Below are 18,012 nucleotides of genomic sequence, written 5' to 3' on the forward strand. Positions count from 1 at the left end.
TCATTCCCCTGTTCACACGTGCAGTGCGGCTTGTCCGTCTGTTTATTTGTCAGCTTTGGCGAGACACGGGTGCTTGTGTATTAGCGTGAGCGTTTTTTATTCTGATCAGGAACAGTTTTACAAGTCCGCAAAGGATCGAAGAAAGGTTTATCGCCAGCTGAAAAGAGACACAGCGCTTCGGCTGTGTAGACTTGTTCGGCTGGCGTTCGGAGAGTCGCGTTTTTCAGAATTGTATTGAAATCGTTTTCCACAGAGCTCAGATGTCAAAGCACAGCAGCAGCTCTCCACAGCGATCCTCTATAGCGCCCTTTCTCCCGCAGCTCCGTCCTCATTGGAAGGAAGCAAGAGTGAAAGGCTGAAGTAAAATAGAGCGGGGACGAAGGCAGTGAAGAGAGAGAACGTGGGAAGAAGAGAAAAACGCAAGGGAAAAAAAGCAGCGTCGTAAAAGAGGTGACGGAGCTGTCCTCTCAATAAGAAGGGTGCCAGCGAGCCTTGATCTCGCTTACGGCCACACCCCCTTGAGCACGCCTGATCTCGTCTGATCTCAGAAGCTAAACAGGGATGGGCCTGGTTAGTACTTGGATGGGAGACCGCCTGGGAATACCAGGTGCTGTAAGCTTTTAAGCGCAGGAGGCGCCCTATCCCCGCTCGCTCGCTCATTCCCCTGTTCACACGTGCAGTGCGGCTTGTCCGTCTGTTTATTTGTCAGCTTTGGCGAGACACGGGTGCTTGTGTATTAGCGTGAGCGTTTTTTATTCTGATCATGAACAGTTTAACAAGTCCGCAAAGGATCGAGGAAAGGTTTATCGCCAGCTGAAAAGAGACACAGCGCTTCGGCTGTGGAGACTTGTTCGGCTGGCGTTCGGAGAGTCGCGTTTTTCAGAATTGTATTGAGATCGTTTTCCACAGAGCTCAGATGTCAAAGCACAGCAGCAGCTCTCCACAGCGATCCTCTATAGCGCCCTTTCTCCCGCAGCTCCGTCCTCATTGGAAGGAAGCAAGAGTGAAAGGCTGAAGTGAAATAGAGCGGGGACGAAGGCAGTGAAGAGAGAAAACGTGGGAAGAAGAGAAAAACGCAAGGGAAAAAGAGCAGCGTCGTAAAAGAGGTGACGGAGCTGTCCTCTCAATAAGAATGGTGCCAGCGAGCCTTGCTCTCTCTTACGGCCACACCCCCTTGAGCACGCCTGATCTCGTCTGATCTCGGAAGCTAAACAGGGATGGGCCTGGTTAGTACTTGGATGGGAGACCGCCTGGGAATACCAGGTGCTGTAAGCGTTTAAGCGCAGGAGGCGCCCTATCCCCGCTCGCTCGCTCATTCCCCTGTTCACACGTGCAGTGCGGCTTGTCCGTCTGTTTATTTGTCAGCTTTGGCGAGACGCGGGTGCTTGTGTATTAGCGTGAGCGTTTTTTATTCTGATCAGGAACAGTTTTACAAGTCCGCAAAGGATCGAGGAAAGGTTTATCGCCAGCTGAAAAGAGACACAGCGCTTTGGCTGTGGAGACTTGTTCGGCTGGCGTTCGGAGAGTCGCGTTTTTCAGAATTTTATTGAGATCGTTTTCCACAGAGCTCAGATGTCAAAGCACAGCAGCAGCTCTCCACAGCGATCCTCTATAGCGCCCTTTCTCCCGCAGCTCCGTCCTCATTGGAAGGAAGCAAGAGTGAAAGGCTGAAGTGAAATGGAGCGGGAACGAAGGCAGTGAAGAGAGAGAACGTGGGAAGAAGAGAAAAACGCAAGGGAAAAAAAGCAGCGTCGTAAAAGAGGTGACGGAGCTGTCCTCTCAATAAGAAGGGTGCCAGCGAGCCTTGCTCTCGCTTATGGCCACACCCCCTTGAGCACGCCTGATCTCGTCTGATCTCGGAAGCTAAACAGGGATGGGCCTGGTTAGTACTTGGATGGGAGACCGCCTGGGAATACCAGGTGCTGTAAGCTTTTAAGCGCAGGAGGCGCCCTATCCCCGCTCGCTCGCTCATTCCTCTGTTCACACGTGCAGTGCGGCTTGTCCGTCTGTTTATTTGTCAGCTTTGGCGAGACACGGGTGCTTGTGTATTAGCGTGAGCGTTTTTTATTCTGATCAGGAACAGTTTAACAAGTCCGCAAAGAATCGAGGAAAGGTTTATCGCCAGCTGAAAAGAGACACAGCGCTTCGGCTGTGGAGACTTGTTCGGCTGGCGTTCGGAGAGTCGCGTTTTTCAGAATTGTATTGAGATCGTTTTCCACAGAGCTCAGATGTCAAAGCACAGCAGCAGCTCTCCACAGCGATCCTCTATAGCGCCCTTTCTCCCGCAGCTCCGTCCTCATTGGAAGGAAGCAAGAGTGAAAGGCTGAAGTGAAATAGAGCGGGGACGAAGGCAGTGAAGAGAGAGAACGTGGGAAGAAGAGAAAAACGCAAGGAAAAAAAAGCAGCGTCGTAAAAGAGGTGACGGAGCTGTCCTCTCAATAAGAAGGGTGCCAGCGAGCCTTGCTCTCGCTTATGGCCACACCCCCTTGAGCACGCCTGATCTCGTCTGATCTCGTAAGCTAAACAGGGATGGGCTTGGTTAGTACTTGGATGGGAGACCGCCTGGGAATACCAGGTGCTGTAAGCTTTTAAGCGCAGGAGGCGCCCTATCCCCGCTCGCTCGCTCATTCCCCTGTTCACACGTGCAGTGCGGCTTGTCCGTCTGTCTATTTGTCAGCTTTGGCGAGACACGGGTGCTTGTGTATTAGCGTGAGCGTTTTTTATTCTGATCATGAACAGTTTAACAAGTCCGCAAAGGATCGAGGAAAGGTTTATCACCAGCTGAAAAGAGACACAGCGCTTCGGCTGTGGAGACTTGTTCGGCTGGCGTTAGGAGAGTCGCGTTTTTCAGAATTGTTTTGAGATCGTTTTCCACAGAGCTCAGATGTCAAAGCACAGCAGCAGCTCTCCACAGCGATCCTCTATAGCGCCCTTTCTCCCGCAGCTCCGTCCTCATTGGAAGGAAGCAAGAGTGAAAGGCTGAAGTGAAATAGAGCGGGGACGAAGGCAGTGAAGAGAGAGAACGTGGGAAGAAGAGAAAAACGCAAGAGAAAAAAAGCAGCGTCGTAAAAGAGGTGACGGAGCTGTCCTCTCAATAAGAAGGGTGCCAGCGAGCTTTACTCTCGCTTACGGCCACACCCCCTTGAGCACGCCTGATCTCGTCTGATCTCGGAAGCTAAACAGGGATGGGCCTGGTTAGTACTTGGATGGGAGACCGCCTGGGAATACCAGGTGCTGTAAGCTTTTAAGCGCAGGAGGCGCCCTATCCCCGCTCGCTCGCTCATTCCCCTGTTCACACGTGCAGTGCGGCTTGTCCGTCTGTTTATTTGTCAGCTTTGGCGAGACACGGGTGCTTGTGTATTAGCGTGAGCGTTTTTTATTCTGATCAGGAACAGTTTAACAAGTCCGCAAAGGATCGAGGAAAGGTTTATCGCCAGCTGAAAAGAGACACAGCGCTTCGGCTGTGGAGACTTGTTCGGCTGGCGTTCGGAGAGTCGCGTTTTTCAGAATTGTTTTGAGATCGTTTTCCACAGAGCTCAGATGTCAAAGCACAGCAGCAGCTCTCCACAGCGATCCTCTATAGCGCCCTTTCTCCCGCAGCTCCGTCCTCATTGGAAGGAAGCAAGAGTGAAAGGCTGAAGTGAAATAGAGCGGGGACGAAGGCAGTGAAGAGAGAGAACGTGGGAAGAAGAGAAAAACGCAAGAGAAAAAAAGCAGCGTCGTAAAAGAGGTGACGGAGCTGTCCTCTCAATAAGAAGGGTGCCAGCGAGCTTTACTCTCGCTTACGGCCACACCCCCTTGAGCACGCCTGATCTCGTCTGATCTCGGAAGCTAAACAGGGATGGGCCTGGTTAGTACTTGGATTGGAGACCGCCTGGGAATACCACGTGCTGTAAGCTTTTAAGCGCAGGAGGCGCCCTATCCCCGCTCGCTCGCTCATTCCCCTGTTCACACGTGCAGTGCGGCTTGTCCGTCTGTTTATTTGTCAGCTTTGGTGAGACACGGGTGCTTGTGTATTAGCGCAAGCGTTTTTTATTCTGATCAGGAACAGTTTAACAAGTCCGCAAAGGATCGAGGAAAGGTTTATTGCCAGCTGAAAAGAGACACAGCGCTTCGGCTGTGGAGACTTGTTCGGCTGGCGTTCGGAGAATCGCGTTTTTCAGAATTGTATTGAGATCGTTTTCCACAGAGCTCAGATGTCAAAGCACAGCAGCAGCTCTCCACAGCGATCCTCTATAGCGCCCTTTCTCCCGCAGCTCCGTCCTCATTGGAAGGAAGCAAGAGTGAAAGGCTGAAGTGAAATAGAGCGGGAACGAAGGCAGTGAAGAGAGAGAACGTGGGAAGAAGAGAAAAACGCAAGGGAAAAAAAGCAGCGTCGTAAAAGAGGTGACGGAGCTGTCCTCTCAATAAGAAGGGTGCCAGCGAGCTTTACTCTCGCTTACGGCCACACCCCCTTGAGCACGCCTGATCTCATCTGATCTCAGAAGCTAAACAGGGATGGGCCTGGTTAGTACTTGGATGGGAGACCGCCTGGGAATACCAGGTGCTGTAAGCTTTTAAGCGCAGGAGGCGCCCTATCCCCGCTTGCTCGCTCATTCCCCTGTTCACACGTGCAGTGCGGCTTGTCCGTCTGTTTATTTGTCAGCTTTGGCGAGACACGGGTGCTTGTGTATTAGCGTGAGCGTTTTTTATTCTGATCAGGAACAGTTTAACAAGTCCGCAAAGGATCGAGGAAAGGTTTATCGCCAGCTGAAAAGAGACACAGCGCTTCGGCTGTGGAGACTTGTTCGGCTGGCGTTCGGAGAGTCGCGTTTTTCAGAATTGTATTGAGATCGTTTTCCACAGAGCTCAGATGTCAAAGCACAGCAGCAGCTCTCCACAGCGATCCTCTATAGCGCCCTTTCTCCCGCAGCTCCGTCCTCATTGGAAGGAAGCAAGAGTGAAAGGCTGAAGTGAAATAGAGCGGGGACGAAGGCAGTGAAGAGAGAGAACGTGGGAAGAAGAGAAAAACGCAAGGGAAAAAAAGCAGCGTCGTAAAAGAGGTGACGGAGCTGTCCTCTCAATAAGAAGGGTGCCAGCGAGCCTTGCTCTTGCTTATGGCCACACGCCCTTGAGCACGCCTGATCTCGTCTGATCTCGTAAGCTAAACAGGGATGGGCTTGGTTAGTACTTGGATGGGAGACCGCCTGGGAATACCAGGTGCTGTAAGCTTTTAAGCGCAGGAGGCGCCCTATCCCCGCTCGCTCGCTCATTCCCCTGTTCACACGTGCAGTGCGGCTTGTCCGTCTGTTTATTTGTCAGCTTTGGCGAGACACGGGTGCTTGTGTATTAGCGTGAGCGTTTTTTATTCTGATCATGAACAGTTTAACAAGTCCGCAAAGGATCGAGGAAAGGTTTATCGCCAGCTGAAAAGAGACACAGCGCTTCGGCTGTGGAGACTTGTTCGGCTGGCGTTCGGAGAGTCGCGTTTTTCAGAATTGTTTTGAGATCGTTTTCCACAGAGCTCAGATGTCAAAGCACAGCAGCAGCTCTCCACAGCGATCCTCTATAGCGCCCTTTCTCCCGCAGCTCCGTCCTCATTGGAAGGAAGCAAGAGTGAAAGGCTGAAGTGAAATAGAGCGGGGACGAAGGCAGTGAAGAGAGAGAACATGGGAAGAAGAGAAAAACGCAAGAGAAAAAAAGCAGCGTCGTAAAAGAGGTGACGGAGCTGTCCTCTCAATAAGAAGGGTGCCAGCGAGCTTTACTCTCGCTTACGGCCACACCCCCTTGAGCACGCCTGATCTCGTCTGATCTCGGAAGCTAAACAGGGATGGGCCTGGTTAGTACTTGGATGGGAGACCACCTGGGAATACCAGGTGCTGTAAGCTTTTAAGCGCAGGAGGCGCCCTATCCCCGCTCGCTCGCTCATTCCCCTGTTCACACGTGCAGTGCGGCTTGTCCGTCTGTTTATTTGTCAGCTTTGGCGAGACACGGGTGCTTGTGTATTAGCGTGAGCGTTTTTTATTCTGATCAGGAACAGTTTAACAAGTCCGCAAAGGATCGAGGAAAGGTTTATCGCCAGCTGAAAAGAGACACAGCGCTTCGGCTGTGGAGACTTGTTCGGCTGGCGTTCGGAGAGTCGCGTTTTTCAGAATTGTTTTGAGATCGTTTTCCACAGAGCTCAGATGTCAAAGCACAGCAGCAGCTCTCCACAGCGATCCTCTATAGCGCCCTTTCTCCCGCAGCTCCGTCCTCATTGGAAGGAAGCAAGAGTGAAAGGCTGAAGTGAAATAGAGCGGGGACGAAGGCAGTGAAGAGAGAGAACGTGGGAAGAAGAGAAAAACGCAAGAGAAAAAAAGCAGCGTCGTAAAAGAGGTGACGGAGCTGTCCTCTCAATAAGAAGGGTGCCAGCGAGCTTTACTCTCGCTTACGGCCACACCCCCTTGAGCACGCCTGATCTCGTCTGATCTCGGAAGCTAAACAGGGATGGGCCTGGTTAGTACTTGGATGGGAGACCGCCTGGGAATACCAGGTGCTGTAAGCTTTTAAGCGCAGGTGGCGCCCTATCCCCGCTCGCTCGCTCATTCCCCTGTTCACACGTGCAGTGCGGCTTGTCCGTCTGTTTATTTGTCAGCTTTGGCGAGACACGGGTGCTTGTGTATTAGCGTGAGCGTTTTTTATTCTGATCAGGAACAGTTTAACAAGTCCGCAAAGAATCGAGGAAAGGTTTATCGCCAGCTGAAAAGAGACACAGCGCATCGGCTGTGGAGAGTTGTTCGGCTGGCGTTCGGAGAGTCGCGTTTTTCAGAATTGTATTGAGATCGTTTTCCACAGAGCTCAGATGTCAAAGCACAGCAACAGCTCTCCACAGCGATCCTCTATAGCGCCCTTTCACCCGCAGCTCCGTCCTGATTGGAAGGAAGCAAGAGTGAAAGGCTGAAGTGAAATAGAGCAGGGACGAAGGCAGTGAAGAGTGACAACGTGGGAAGAAGAGAAAAACGCAAGGGAAAAAAAGCAGCGTCGTAAAAGAGGTGACGGAGCTGTCCTCTCAATAAGAAGGGTGCCAGCGAGCCTTGCTCTCGCTTACGGCCACACTCCCTTGAGCACGCCTGATCTCGTCTAATCTCGGAAGCTAAACAGGGGTGGGCCTGGTTAGTACTTGGATGGGAGACCGCCTGGGAGTACCAGGTGCTGTAAGCTTTTAAGCGCAGGAGGCGCCCTATCCCCGCTTGCTCGCTCATTCCCCTGTTCACACGTGCAGTGCAGCTTGTCCGTCTGTTTATTTGTCAGCTTTGGTGAGACACGGGTGCTTGTGTATAAGCGTGAGCGTTTTTTATTCTGATCAGGAACAGTTTAACAAGTCCGCAAAGGATCGAGGAAAGGTTTATCGCCAGCTGAAAAGAGACACAGCGCTTCGGCTGTGGAGACTTGTTCGGCTGGCGTTCGGAGAGTCGCGTTTTTCAGAATTGTATTGAGATCGTTTTCCACAGAGCTCAGATGTCAAAGCACAGCAGCAGCTCTCCACAGCGATCCTCTATAGCGCCCTTTCTCCCGCAGCTCCGTCCTCATTGGAAGGAAGCAAGAGTGAAAGGCTGAAGTGAAATAGAGCGGGGACGAAGGCAGTGAAGAGAGAGAACGTGGGAAGAAGAGAAAAACGCAAGGGAAAAAAAGCAGCGTCGTAAAAGAGGTGACGGAGCTGTCCTCTCAATAAGAAGGGTGCCAGCGAGCCTTGCTTTCGCTTATGGCCACACCCCCTTGAGCACGCCTGATCTCGTCTGATCTCGGAAGCTAAACAGGGATGGGCTTGGTTAGTACTTGGATGGGAGACCGCCTGGGAATACCAGGTGCTGTAAGCTTTTAAGCGCAGGAGGCGCCCTATCCCCGCTCGCTCGCTCATTCCCCTGTTCACACGTGCAGTGCGGCTTGTCCGTCTGTTTATTTGTCAGCTTTGGCGAGACACGGGTGCTTGTGTATTAGCGTGAGCGTTTTTTATTCTGATCAGGAACAGTTTAACAAGTCCGCAAAGGATCGAGGAAAGGTTTATCGCCAGCTGAAAAGAGACACAGCGCTTCGGCTGTGGAGACTTGTTCGGTTGGCGTTCGGAGAGTCGCGTTTTTCAGAATTGTATTGAGATCGTTTTCCACAGAGCTCAGATGTCAAAGCACAGAAGCAGCTCTCCACAGCGATCCTCTATAGCGCCCTTTCTCCCGCAGCTCCGTCCTCATTGGAAGGAAGCAAGAGTGAAAGGCTGAAGTGAAATAGAGCGGGGACGAAGGCAGTGAAGAGAGAGAACGTGGGAAGAAGAGAAAAACGCAAGGGAAAAAAAGCAGCGTCGTAAAAGAGGTGACGGAGCTGTCCTCTCAATAAGAAGGGTGCCAGCGAGCCTTGCTCTCGCTTACGGCCACACCCCCTTGAGCACGCCTGATCTCGTCTGATCTCGGAAGCTAAACAGGGATGGGCCTGGTTAGTACTTGGATGGGAGACCGCCTGGGAATACCAGGTGCTGTAAGCCTTTAAGCGCAGGAGGCGCCCTATCCCCGCTCGCTCGCTCATTCCCCTGTTCACACGTGCAGTGCGGCTTGTCCGTCTGTTTATTTGTCAGCTTTGGCGAGACACGGGTGCTTGTGTATTAGCGTGAGCGTTTTTTATTCTGATCAGGAACAGTTTAACAAGTCCGCAAAGGATCGAGGAAAGGTTTATCGCCAGCTGAAAAGAGACACAGCGCTTCGGCTGTGGAGACTTTATTAATAAGGCCCCTCAGTAGTTGAGATCTCTGTTATTCCCATCTAGAAACATGCAATCAGCATGTTATTGCTGAAGCAATAGTCACAACATTATTCCACACCTGGGTGAGATGCGGGTTATGATGACAGTCATGCTTTCTACACCTTATACTGAGCTCAGAAATGGACCAAGCGGACATCTCACGAGCAGATCCCTCCGCGTATAAGAAAGGCAACTTGTCTCAGCAAAAATACAAAAAGGCAAAAATCCCACACTTGGAATGCAAACGTACCCTAAAAAGGAAACACGGTTTTAAAACGAACTTGATTTTCCCCTGGAGAAACCTTTTTATGGACACACATCGCATCTATTACACATGTAGAACTAAATATAAAGATAAAACTTAATATAAGAAGTCATGACATATCACACATGACGAAGTCTGGTCCAGAATAAACAGTTTACACTGACCCACCTTTATTTACCCTGGTCACTCACTTCTATTAACTGTTTAACTGGGTAACAAATTAATATTTGTTTCAATTTGGGATCTACACCTGGGAGCCCTGAAATGTTGGCCAGAGGGGAGAAGCTGATATTCAGACGTGAGAATATATTAAAATAAAGGATCTGATGTTGTTTTTCACCTGTCTAATCAAAGCTTGTTCAAAAATTATCTGATTATAGGACACACGAGTTTATAATCATACTCATTCCACTTTTTAACCCCGTATATATGCACAATATGAAACGTATATACACTAAATCTCACGTGTGACTCCCATAATATACATTTCTTTACGAAAATTAGGAACACTTACTACAATTATCAACCCCCCATGACGAGGCAATATTTCATACCTTTGTTTCTTTGTGGGTTCAAAGTTCTGTCCTGTCGTTTCACACGTAATGTTTTGGTAGTTATCTCAATTTTCCTTTGCAATTATCTCCAAGATCATCATCAACTTTTTGTAAAACGCTATGCACAACTGATATTTAAAGAAAGTCCTGTACCAAAACGTCTTCGTAGGGAAAGACAACTTTTTTTCCTTACGTTAGTCGCTACACGGTTACTCAAAAAATCCATTCACCGCCTTTAAAAAAAAAGTTTCGTTTTTTATTGTGGTTCACTGACATTTCTGTCACAATTCTGAGGGACCCCAAATAAAATTCACTTGCCGGTATAAAGACGCCGGCGAGGATAAGACAGGTATCGAGCCACCTGCGTATCTAGCGGACGTTTAAAATAAAAAAATGGCGTGTAATGTTGCGAAGGGCTACTGTTTTTTTTATAGTTTGTCGATTGTAAGGGACGTGGGCCGCGACAGAAATACTGGACGGGGTGGGAAAAGGTTTATTGTACCGCAACGGTCACAATTGACTCACCAGCAAAGATGGCGCCGAGGCCACATCGGCTCCCTCCCGCCCTGCCTCGCACCGAAGCTCGAGCTGCGGAGCGCGACGCCAAACCGCCAGTCAACGGGCGCGGGCGCCGGACATAGACGTCATAAACCCTTCCGAGGCGCAGGAATTATAGATCACTGTAGTTTCTTCTGGACCCGGGTTAGGGACAGTGTGCCCTCCGTGAGAGTCTTCTGAGGAAGCCAGTGTCTCATGGGTGTCCAGGCTTGGTACCATCTGTCCATCACAGGACACACAGACACACACACTCACACACCCTGGACAGGACACCAGTCCATCACAGGACACACACACACTCACTCACACACCCTGGACAGGACACCAGTCCATCACAGGACATACACACACCCTAGATAGGACACCAGTCCATCACAGGACACACACACTCACACACCCTGGACAGGACACCAGTCACTCACAGGATACACACACACACTCACACACCCTGAACAGGACACCAGTCCCTCACAGGACACACACACACAACCTGGATAGGACACCAGTCCCTCACAGGACACTCAGACACACACACTCACACACCCTGGACAGGAACCAGTCCATCACATGACAAACACACATTCACTCACACACCCTGGACAGGACAGCACTCCATCATAGGACACATACACACCAGGGCCAGTTTTCCCAGAAGCCAATTAGCCCAAAAGCCTGTCTTTGGACCCGAAGAACACAGGGAGAACATGCAGACTCCACACAGACAGCCCCCCCCCCCCCGGGTCCAGCCGAGCCCGGAGCCCCCCCGCGCTGAACCCCTCCGTACAGACGGCCGCACACAGCTCCGTTGTTCCCGATTCCCGAGGTGATCTGTTAAAAGAAGCCGGTGTGTTGCCTCCAGGTGACATTTCCTACTGGAGTCAGGACAGGAGGCTCTTCTGTACACAGAAGGGGATGGGGGTGGGGAACAAGCCGCCCAGCCCTGTGGTTGAAGCCGATACCCCGGCTTCTCTCCAGACACAGCTGGGTGAGCTCCTCCAGTCAGTACAGGGGGCTCTACTGTACACAGAGGGTGGCGGGGGTGTGGAACAACTCCTTTGTTCGGGGCCTTGGGGCATTCTTGTTGTGAAAGGCGCTATATAAAAAAAACTGAATTGAAATTGAATCTTACAGGTTTGGGTTTTTCAGAGATCTTGTCAGAGATCTTGTCTGACGTGCCCGTTTCAAAAACGTAACGACACTCCTCACGTCCGAGCGCCGCCGGTCTGTGACGTAACGTATCCTTACACAACCATGACGGTTTCATCATGGACAGCACGAAAGCCCGAAAAGTGGTTGACATTTTAATTTGGCAACGCCACGATGGATCCCAGTTTTTTTTTTTTATTTTGGAGGCCAAAAAGGACAAAAAAGGAAACGTCCGGAGTGGATCGATGGTCATCTCTGCGGTTGTTCTGATGTTCTGAAAAAACAAAACAAAAAAAAAAACGGCTCGCTTGCCCGGTCGTGTAGTGTTTCCACACCCCACGCAAATCAACTTCTCTTCGCCCCCGGGGGCTCGTCGCCCGCAGCACCCCTCTCACGTGATAGGGGCTTCCCCCGGCTGTGACGTACTTACCCTATCCCCTTCCGCCAACGTCATACCGAAGGTCGCGCTTCGGGCCGCGGCGATGTTGACGGACTGTCTTGTAGCGTGAGAAGGGTTTAAATTTCGACTTAAGGAGTTGGCCATCGTTATATTTCGCGAGGTATCATACGGGGGGAAAAAGAACATTTATATTTATCAACCTACTAGTAATACTGGGTGGATGTCACGTTCCCCAAAGTTCAGTGCCTCTCTCTAATAAAGTAGAAACGTGACATTGAACTCCGTTCGAAACAGGAGAAATCACCAGGACACGATACAACTGACGTCCGGAAAAGAAAAAAAGAACTCCTATTCCCATTTGTAATGACCCCGTAGTGTTTTTCCCGGTGTGCGCTCATCTTTCGGAGACCCGTTTCTCTCTGGTGTTTTGCTGTTGGAATAAATGCCGAGGTGACCCTTCTGTGTGGAGTCTGCGTGTTCTCTCCAGCGGGTCGTTTCCTACACCGCAGGGGCTGATCGAACCGGGGTCTCCCAATCGTCACAGAAGTGTGTGTCATTTTGGGTGGTGGTGGGGGGGTGCATCGGGGATACTGCGCCCCGAGGGGATAACCTCTCACCTTACTCCGGACGAAGGGAGAAGACCTGTACCTTCACGAGTCCAGGTTGTGAAAACTTCTTCTGGCAGTTCAAAACGTTTCGAAGAGACTACAGCGCTACCCTGTTTTCCATTTCTATCGTGTATTATTATACAGTCATAAGTATCTGTACTGATCACAGATCCCCCTCTCACTACCAGGACTGAAGCCCAGTGCAGCACGAATAATAATAATAATAATTAATCCGTCTGGACTCTCCACTCAGAGCTCTTCCCAGGTCAGGGGGATCCCCTCCAGCCCCCCCAGTGTGCAGCCCCCACGTGGATGATGCTCCAGTCCGCTCAGCACACAGCAGCTCTCAGTGGGGAGGAGAGCAGAGGGATGGAGCCAGTTCAGAGAGGGGGGGTGATAAGGAGGCCATGATGGGTCAAGACCAGGGGGGGAATCAGGCCAGGACACTGGGGTAACACCCCTACTCCTCTCCAGAAACACCCCGGGATTGTTAATGAGCACAGAGAGTCAGGACCTCGGTTTGACGTCTTATCCGAAGGACGGCGCCTGTTTACAGTCCAGTGTCCCCCGTCACTATACTGGGGCATCAGGACCCACACAGACCGCAGGGTGAAAGCGCCCCCTGCTGGCCCCACTCACACCTCTCCCAGCAGCAACCTCAGTTTTTCCCAGGAGTCTCCCCTCCAGGTACTGACCAGGCTTCTACCTGCTGGGCTCCAGTGGGGAGGGGGCTGCTAGCTGGGAGCTGCAGGGTGAGATGGCTGCTGGGCAAACGATGGCTAAAGAGCTTCCTAGGACACCCTGGAGTTCGTGGTCAACTTCCTTCTCTTCAGACGGAGGTGGCTTGAAATCTGTCTCGTTTCAAGGAGTATTGGACACGATGCCCCCCCTGCTTTAGCCCCGCTAACTGGTGGCACGCCGACAACGAGGGCTCTCGGCCTCAATCCATCAACCACAAACTCTCCGGGATGAAAGAGAAAGACAGACTCTGTTTGTTCGTTTCGGGGGGGGAGGGAAAAAACCAAAAGCTTTTTTTAAAAAACATTTTAATGATGCTTAACAAAAGAACAAAAATTACAATACAGATTAATGTCAAGGGACACCCCCCCCCCCCCCCCCATCTTACGATCATCACAGGACCTTAAAATAATACTTAATAATACAAGGTCATGCAGACGATCTGAGGACTCAGGTGGAGATAATGTGAAAGTTTTCCACAGTCCAGTCTGGGGTCCCTCAGCTTCAGTCCAGACTGGGGTCTGGGGTCCCTCAGCTTCAGTCCAGACTGGGGTCCCTCAGCTTCAGTCCAGACTGGGATCTGGGGTCCCTCAGCTCCGGTCCAGTCCAGTCTGGGGCCCCTCAGCTCTGGTCCAGTCCAGTATGGGGCCCCTCAGCTCCAGTGCAGTCCAGTCCAGTCTGGTGTCCCTCAGCTCCAGTGCAGCCCAGTCTGGGGTCCCTCAGCTTCGGTCCAGCACAGTCTGGGGTCCCTCAGCTTCGGTCCAGCACAGACTGGGGTCCCTCAGCTTCAGTCCAGACTGGTGTCCCTCAGCTTCGGCCCAGCACAGACTGGGGTCCCTCAGCTTCGGTCCAGACTGGGGTCCCTCAGCTCCAGTGCAGTCCAGACTGGGGTCCCTCAGCTTCGGTCCAGCACAGACTGGGGTCCCTCAGCTTTGGCCCAGCACAGACTGGGGTCCCTCAGCTTCGGTCCAGCACAGACTGGGGTCCCTCAGCTTCGGTCCAGCACAGTCTGGGGTCCCTCAGCTCCAGTCCAGTCCAGTCTGGTGTCTCTCAGCTCCGGTCCAGTGCAGTCTGGGGTCCCTCAGCTTCGGTCCAGCACAGTCTGGGGTCCCTTGGCTCCAGTCCAGTCCAGTCTGGTGTCCCTCAGCTCCAGTCCAGTCCAGTCCAGTCCAGTCCTTGGTGGGGAAGGCGACTCCGATCTTAGCTGGCACAGAACCAGGAAAGGAACCTGGAAAGAATATTGTTATTGCAGGTGTGAGGGACACAGACACGGACATCACCATGACATCAAACAGCAAGAGGAGACTCCTTCTTGAATCACAGACACGACCGGGCGGCGTCCCCCTGTCTGCTCACCTGCACCTCCTCTTCTTCTTCTTGTCCTTCCCGGCAGCCTGCTCCTCCTCTCCCTCGCTCTTCCTCTCCTGACACACGGTCTCCGCCGCCTCCATCGGCTCGTCCTTATCATCTGTCTCCACCGACATGCAGCTCAGGGACTTTAAAAAGACGCACCAGCACTTCTGAAGCAGAGACAGGAGAGTCACGTTAAGAGTCGGACTGGACACTCCAGGACATGAACACTGCACTGAGAGAGAGAGGGGTTCATACACACACACTGACTGGACACTCCAGTACATGAACACTGCACTGAGAGAGAGAGGGGTTCATACACACACACTGACTGGACACTGGACAGGAGTAAAGAGAGAATCAGAGCATTACCCACTTTCTTTTTCTTCTGTCTCACAGGAGGTGGTGATTGGACCTCCTCCAGCTGGAGTCCGAGTAGGGAGAGAGGGGGCAGGAGAGGGACAGCACAGGGAGAGAAAGAGAGAGACAGGTGAGTCAAGTGTCCCAAGAGTACAGAGACTCTGCTGAGATCACACTCGCAGTGAGTGAGCCAGGGTGTAGCCCACTAATACTGACCCACTGTACACCATAGGACAGAGAAGAGGAGGAGGAGAGAGACACACTGCCTAGACACCACAGGACAGAGAGGAGGAGGAGAGAGACACACTGACTGGACACCACAGCACAGAGAGGAGGAGGAGAGAGACAGTGACAGACAGGGCTGACAAGACAGACAAGATGGCGAAACTCCACCACAGACAGGACAGGAGGCAGGGTGGGACCAGCACTGACCTTCTTCCTCTCTCCTGCCGGAGGAGCTGTCTCCACCTCCTCTTCCTCCTGCAAGTCAAGAGACAGGCTGAGAGAGAGACGGGCTGGTGGGACATCGGCGAACAGAGCTGAAGGCAGAGAGCCGGGGAGACAGGCCCAGCTGGGACAACGCAGGACAGACAGAGAGACAGACAGAAAGGAAGGAGAGAGAGACACAAAGATGAAGGCACAGAAAGACAGCAGGCAAAGAGAAAGATTGAGATTGAGGGACAAACAAACCGAGAGAGAGAGCGGAAGGAGAGAGAGAGAGGAAGGAGAGAGAAGGACAGACAGACTGACAGACGGGGCTGAAAGAGAGAGAGACAGAGAGGCAGGGACAGACAGACAGCAGGACGAGAGAGAGACAGAGATCGAGGGACAATAATTTGGTTTCGAAATTTATTCTGAAAATATACAATCATTCACTCCTGAAAAATATCGAGTTCAAATTATACATTATGTACAATATTGTAATCAACATATGGCTAATCATCAAAAATAAAAAAAACTGTACTGGGGGACACAGCTGGCTGTGCTGTTCTGGACAGAACACACTGAGGTCCAGTTTCCACCTCCTGCAGGATCAAACAGCACCTCCACTGGCTCTCCAGTGAACAGAGGGACAGACAGAGACGCTTCAGGCTGCAGGGTGACATTGTCTCTGTGAGCTGAAAGACAATCAGGACAGAGGATGATATAAGAACACACTCTGTCAAGAATATAGAGCCCTCTAGTGATCCTACTGTAGACCTGCTCACCACCCACAGTGACGATCACAGTGCTGATACTGCTTCCATTAAGGTCCCTCACTGTGTAGTTGCCCTGATCAGCTGGAGTGAGGGAGCGGAGTGTCAGAGAGCTGTTCTGCACTGACACTCACTGTTCGTACCTGGGGCCAGGGAGCCCTGCGCTGCTCAGTAAGACTATACGATTCCGGACAGATTGTGCAGGATCAAACAGCACCTCCACTGGACCAGCAGTGTGGAGGGGGGAGACAGAGAGGCACCAGGCTGCAGGCTGTGGACTTCTGAGTGAGCTGAAAAGGGACAGGTAGAAACATGTTGAATATTTAGTTTTACAACAATACCTTGAGTTTGGACTGCGATCAGCTTCATTTTGTATTTCAGCTGTGAAAATGCAATTTCAAAAATGCACGCCACAGTCATGTTAGGTTCAAGTTACAGTTGCATCACAACTCAATACATTTGCAATTCACTTCTGAGATAATTGTTCCTGGTGTTTGTGTTGTGTATGCCTTGCAATGGAGGGGTGAGAAATAATGGACTTATTACATTATAATGAATAATAATTGCTTACACTTATATAGTGCTTTTCTGGACACTCCACTCAAAGCGCTTTGCAGGACATGGGGACTCCCCTCCACCACCACAAATGTGCAGCATCCACCTGGATGATGGGACGGCAGCCATAGTGCACCAGAACGCTCCCCACACACCAGCTATGAGTGGGGAGGAGAGCAGAGTAATGAAGCCAATTCATAAATGGGGGTTATTAGGAGGCCATGATTGGTAAGGGTCAATGGGAAATTTGGCCAGGACACTGGGGTAAAACCCCTACTCTTTTCGAGAAACACCCCGGGATTTTTAATGACCACAGAGAGTCAGGACCTCGGTTTTACGTCTCATCTGAAGGACGGCACCTGTTTACAGTTTTTCCAGTGTCCCCGTCACTATACTGGGGCATTAGGACCCACATGGGCCACAGGGTGAGAGTTCCCCCTGGTGGCCCCACTAACACCTCTTCCAGCAGCAACCTTAGTTATTATTGTGAAGAATGAAAGAATATTAGGAACATGAAAAGGTTGAATGTTTTAAATGCGTTTTTTTACTGAAACATCCGCTACAGAGATGCGCACACACGTCATTACAAACGCACACCTGCACAGAGACGTCCTCAAGCGCCTTGTTCACAATTATGGGCTCCAATAGGAACAAAAAACGCCAGCCTGACAACTCGAGCATTCAAACCAAGAACCCAACACGTACTTATGTTGGCAGCCTGTGCAGAAAAGCAGAAAGAACCACAAGCCTTCTCTATTGGGAGGAAAAACACACACTCCCTCTCTCACACTCCTGATTTCCTTAAATAGCTCATTCTTCATCTCTGACTCCTACATACAGTATAGCAGCGCTCAGTCTGCTTTGAATAAGCCATAAATCTAAGATTTGTTTTATCTGTTCCTCTTGTCTAGGCCTAGAGCTGCTTTTCATAAAAGAGCTGTTTGCATTAATAGCTAGGGTTACAGCTGAAGACACCAGCTTCATCCCCCAGTGTGTTATACGTCGGGAGCAAGAGAAGAGGGCCAGGCCGTGCCTTTTCATAGATTTTTCTTCTGAAAAGTCAGTTTCTCAGAGGCAGATTTAGCCCCTCATGCATTGTCGAGAGATAGACACGCCCGCGCGCGAACAGTTAGAGCTGCACCCTCACACAGAGTCAGACCCGCACAGACACGTCCTCTTGTTTAAACAAATACACAAACCTGACGGCGCTCACAATGATCCAGACACACACACACACACACACACACACACACACACACACACACACACACACACACACGACATCAGTAGTCACTCTTGCACACTGGACCCCAGCTCAGTCCTCACCTCCAGCTCCTGCAAACCGCTTCGAACAAACTGCATTAAGAAAATTAGGTTGCGTTCCGGTAGCAGGCCATCCTGGGCACCAGTGTGAGTTACACACTCATTTGTAAAAGCCCTTCCGCATCGTCGGGCATGCTTCACAGTGCTGGACCTGGGGTGTGGGTGCTGTCTGTGTGGAGTTTGCATGTTCTCTCCCTGGTCTGTGGGGGTTTCC

At 51.2% G+C, this 18,012-nt stretch overlaps 9 non-coding genes and 4 pseudogenes across 9 annotated transcripts; all 13 read left to right on the plus strand.

The window, feature by feature from the left end:
• Positions 1–500: 500 nt before the first annotated feature.
• On the plus strand, positions 501–619 carry LOC138244263 (5S ribosomal RNA). Its single transcript, XR_011192876.1, has one exon. It is a non-coding gene; the product is annotated as a 5S ribosomal RNA (ribosomal RNA).
• A 537-nt stretch (positions 620–1,156) lies between these two features.
• LOC138216913 (5S ribosomal RNA) lies at positions 1,157–1,275 on the plus strand. The gene has a single exon (XR_011180625.1). It is a non-coding gene; the product is annotated as a 5S ribosomal RNA (ribosomal RNA).
• Positions 1,276–1,812: 537 nt separating this feature from the next.
• LOC138245221 (5S ribosomal RNA) lies at positions 1,813–1,931 on the plus strand. The gene has a single exon (XR_011193834.1). It is a non-coding gene; the product is annotated as a 5S ribosomal RNA (ribosomal RNA).
• A 537-nt stretch (positions 1,932–2,468) lies between these two features.
• On the plus strand, positions 2,469–2,587 carry LOC138218155 (5S ribosomal RNA; annotated as a pseudogene).
• A 537-nt stretch (positions 2,588–3,124) lies between these two features.
• On the plus strand, positions 3,125–3,243 carry LOC138244197 (5S ribosomal RNA). The gene has a single exon (XR_011192810.1). It is a non-coding gene; the product is annotated as a 5S ribosomal RNA (ribosomal RNA).
• A 537-nt stretch (positions 3,244–3,780) lies between these two features.
• On the plus strand, positions 3,781–3,899 carry LOC138218583 (5S ribosomal RNA; annotated as a pseudogene).
• Positions 3,900–4,436: 537 nt separating this feature from the next.
• LOC138216791 (5S ribosomal RNA) lies at positions 4,437–4,555 on the plus strand. Its single transcript, XR_011180503.1, has one exon. It is a non-coding gene; the product is annotated as a 5S ribosomal RNA (ribosomal RNA).
• Positions 4,556–5,092: 537 nt separating this feature from the next.
• Positions 5,093–5,211, plus strand: LOC138218743 (5S ribosomal RNA; annotated as a pseudogene).
• A 537-nt stretch (positions 5,212–5,748) lies between these two features.
• LOC138218634 (5S ribosomal RNA) lies at positions 5,749–5,867 on the plus strand. Its single transcript, XR_011181524.1, has one exon. It is a non-coding gene; the product is annotated as a 5S ribosomal RNA (ribosomal RNA).
• A 537-nt stretch (positions 5,868–6,404) lies between these two features.
• Positions 6,405–6,523, plus strand: LOC138244198 (5S ribosomal RNA). The gene has a single exon (XR_011192811.1). It is a non-coding gene; the product is annotated as a 5S ribosomal RNA (ribosomal RNA).
• Positions 6,524–7,060: 537 nt separating this feature from the next.
• Positions 7,061–7,179, plus strand: LOC138218410 (5S ribosomal RNA; annotated as a pseudogene).
• A 537-nt stretch (positions 7,180–7,716) lies between these two features.
• Positions 7,717–7,835, plus strand: LOC138216753 (5S ribosomal RNA). Its single transcript, XR_011180465.1, has one exon. It is a non-coding gene; the product is annotated as a 5S ribosomal RNA (ribosomal RNA).
• A 537-nt stretch (positions 7,836–8,372) lies between these two features.
• On the plus strand, positions 8,373–8,491 carry LOC138218223 (5S ribosomal RNA). Its single transcript, XR_011181483.1, has one exon. It is a non-coding gene; the product is annotated as a 5S ribosomal RNA (ribosomal RNA).
• Positions 8,492–18,012: the final 9,521 nt, after the last annotated feature.

The sequence above is a fragment of the Lepisosteus oculatus genome, chromosome 14 (genome assembly GCF_040954835.1).
Source record: "Lepisosteus oculatus isolate fLepOcu1 chromosome 14, fLepOcu1.hap2, whole genome shotgun sequence".
In the NCBI taxonomy this organism is placed as follows: Eukaryota; Metazoa; Chordata; class Actinopteri; order Semionotiformes; family Lepisosteidae; genus Lepisosteus; species Lepisosteus oculatus.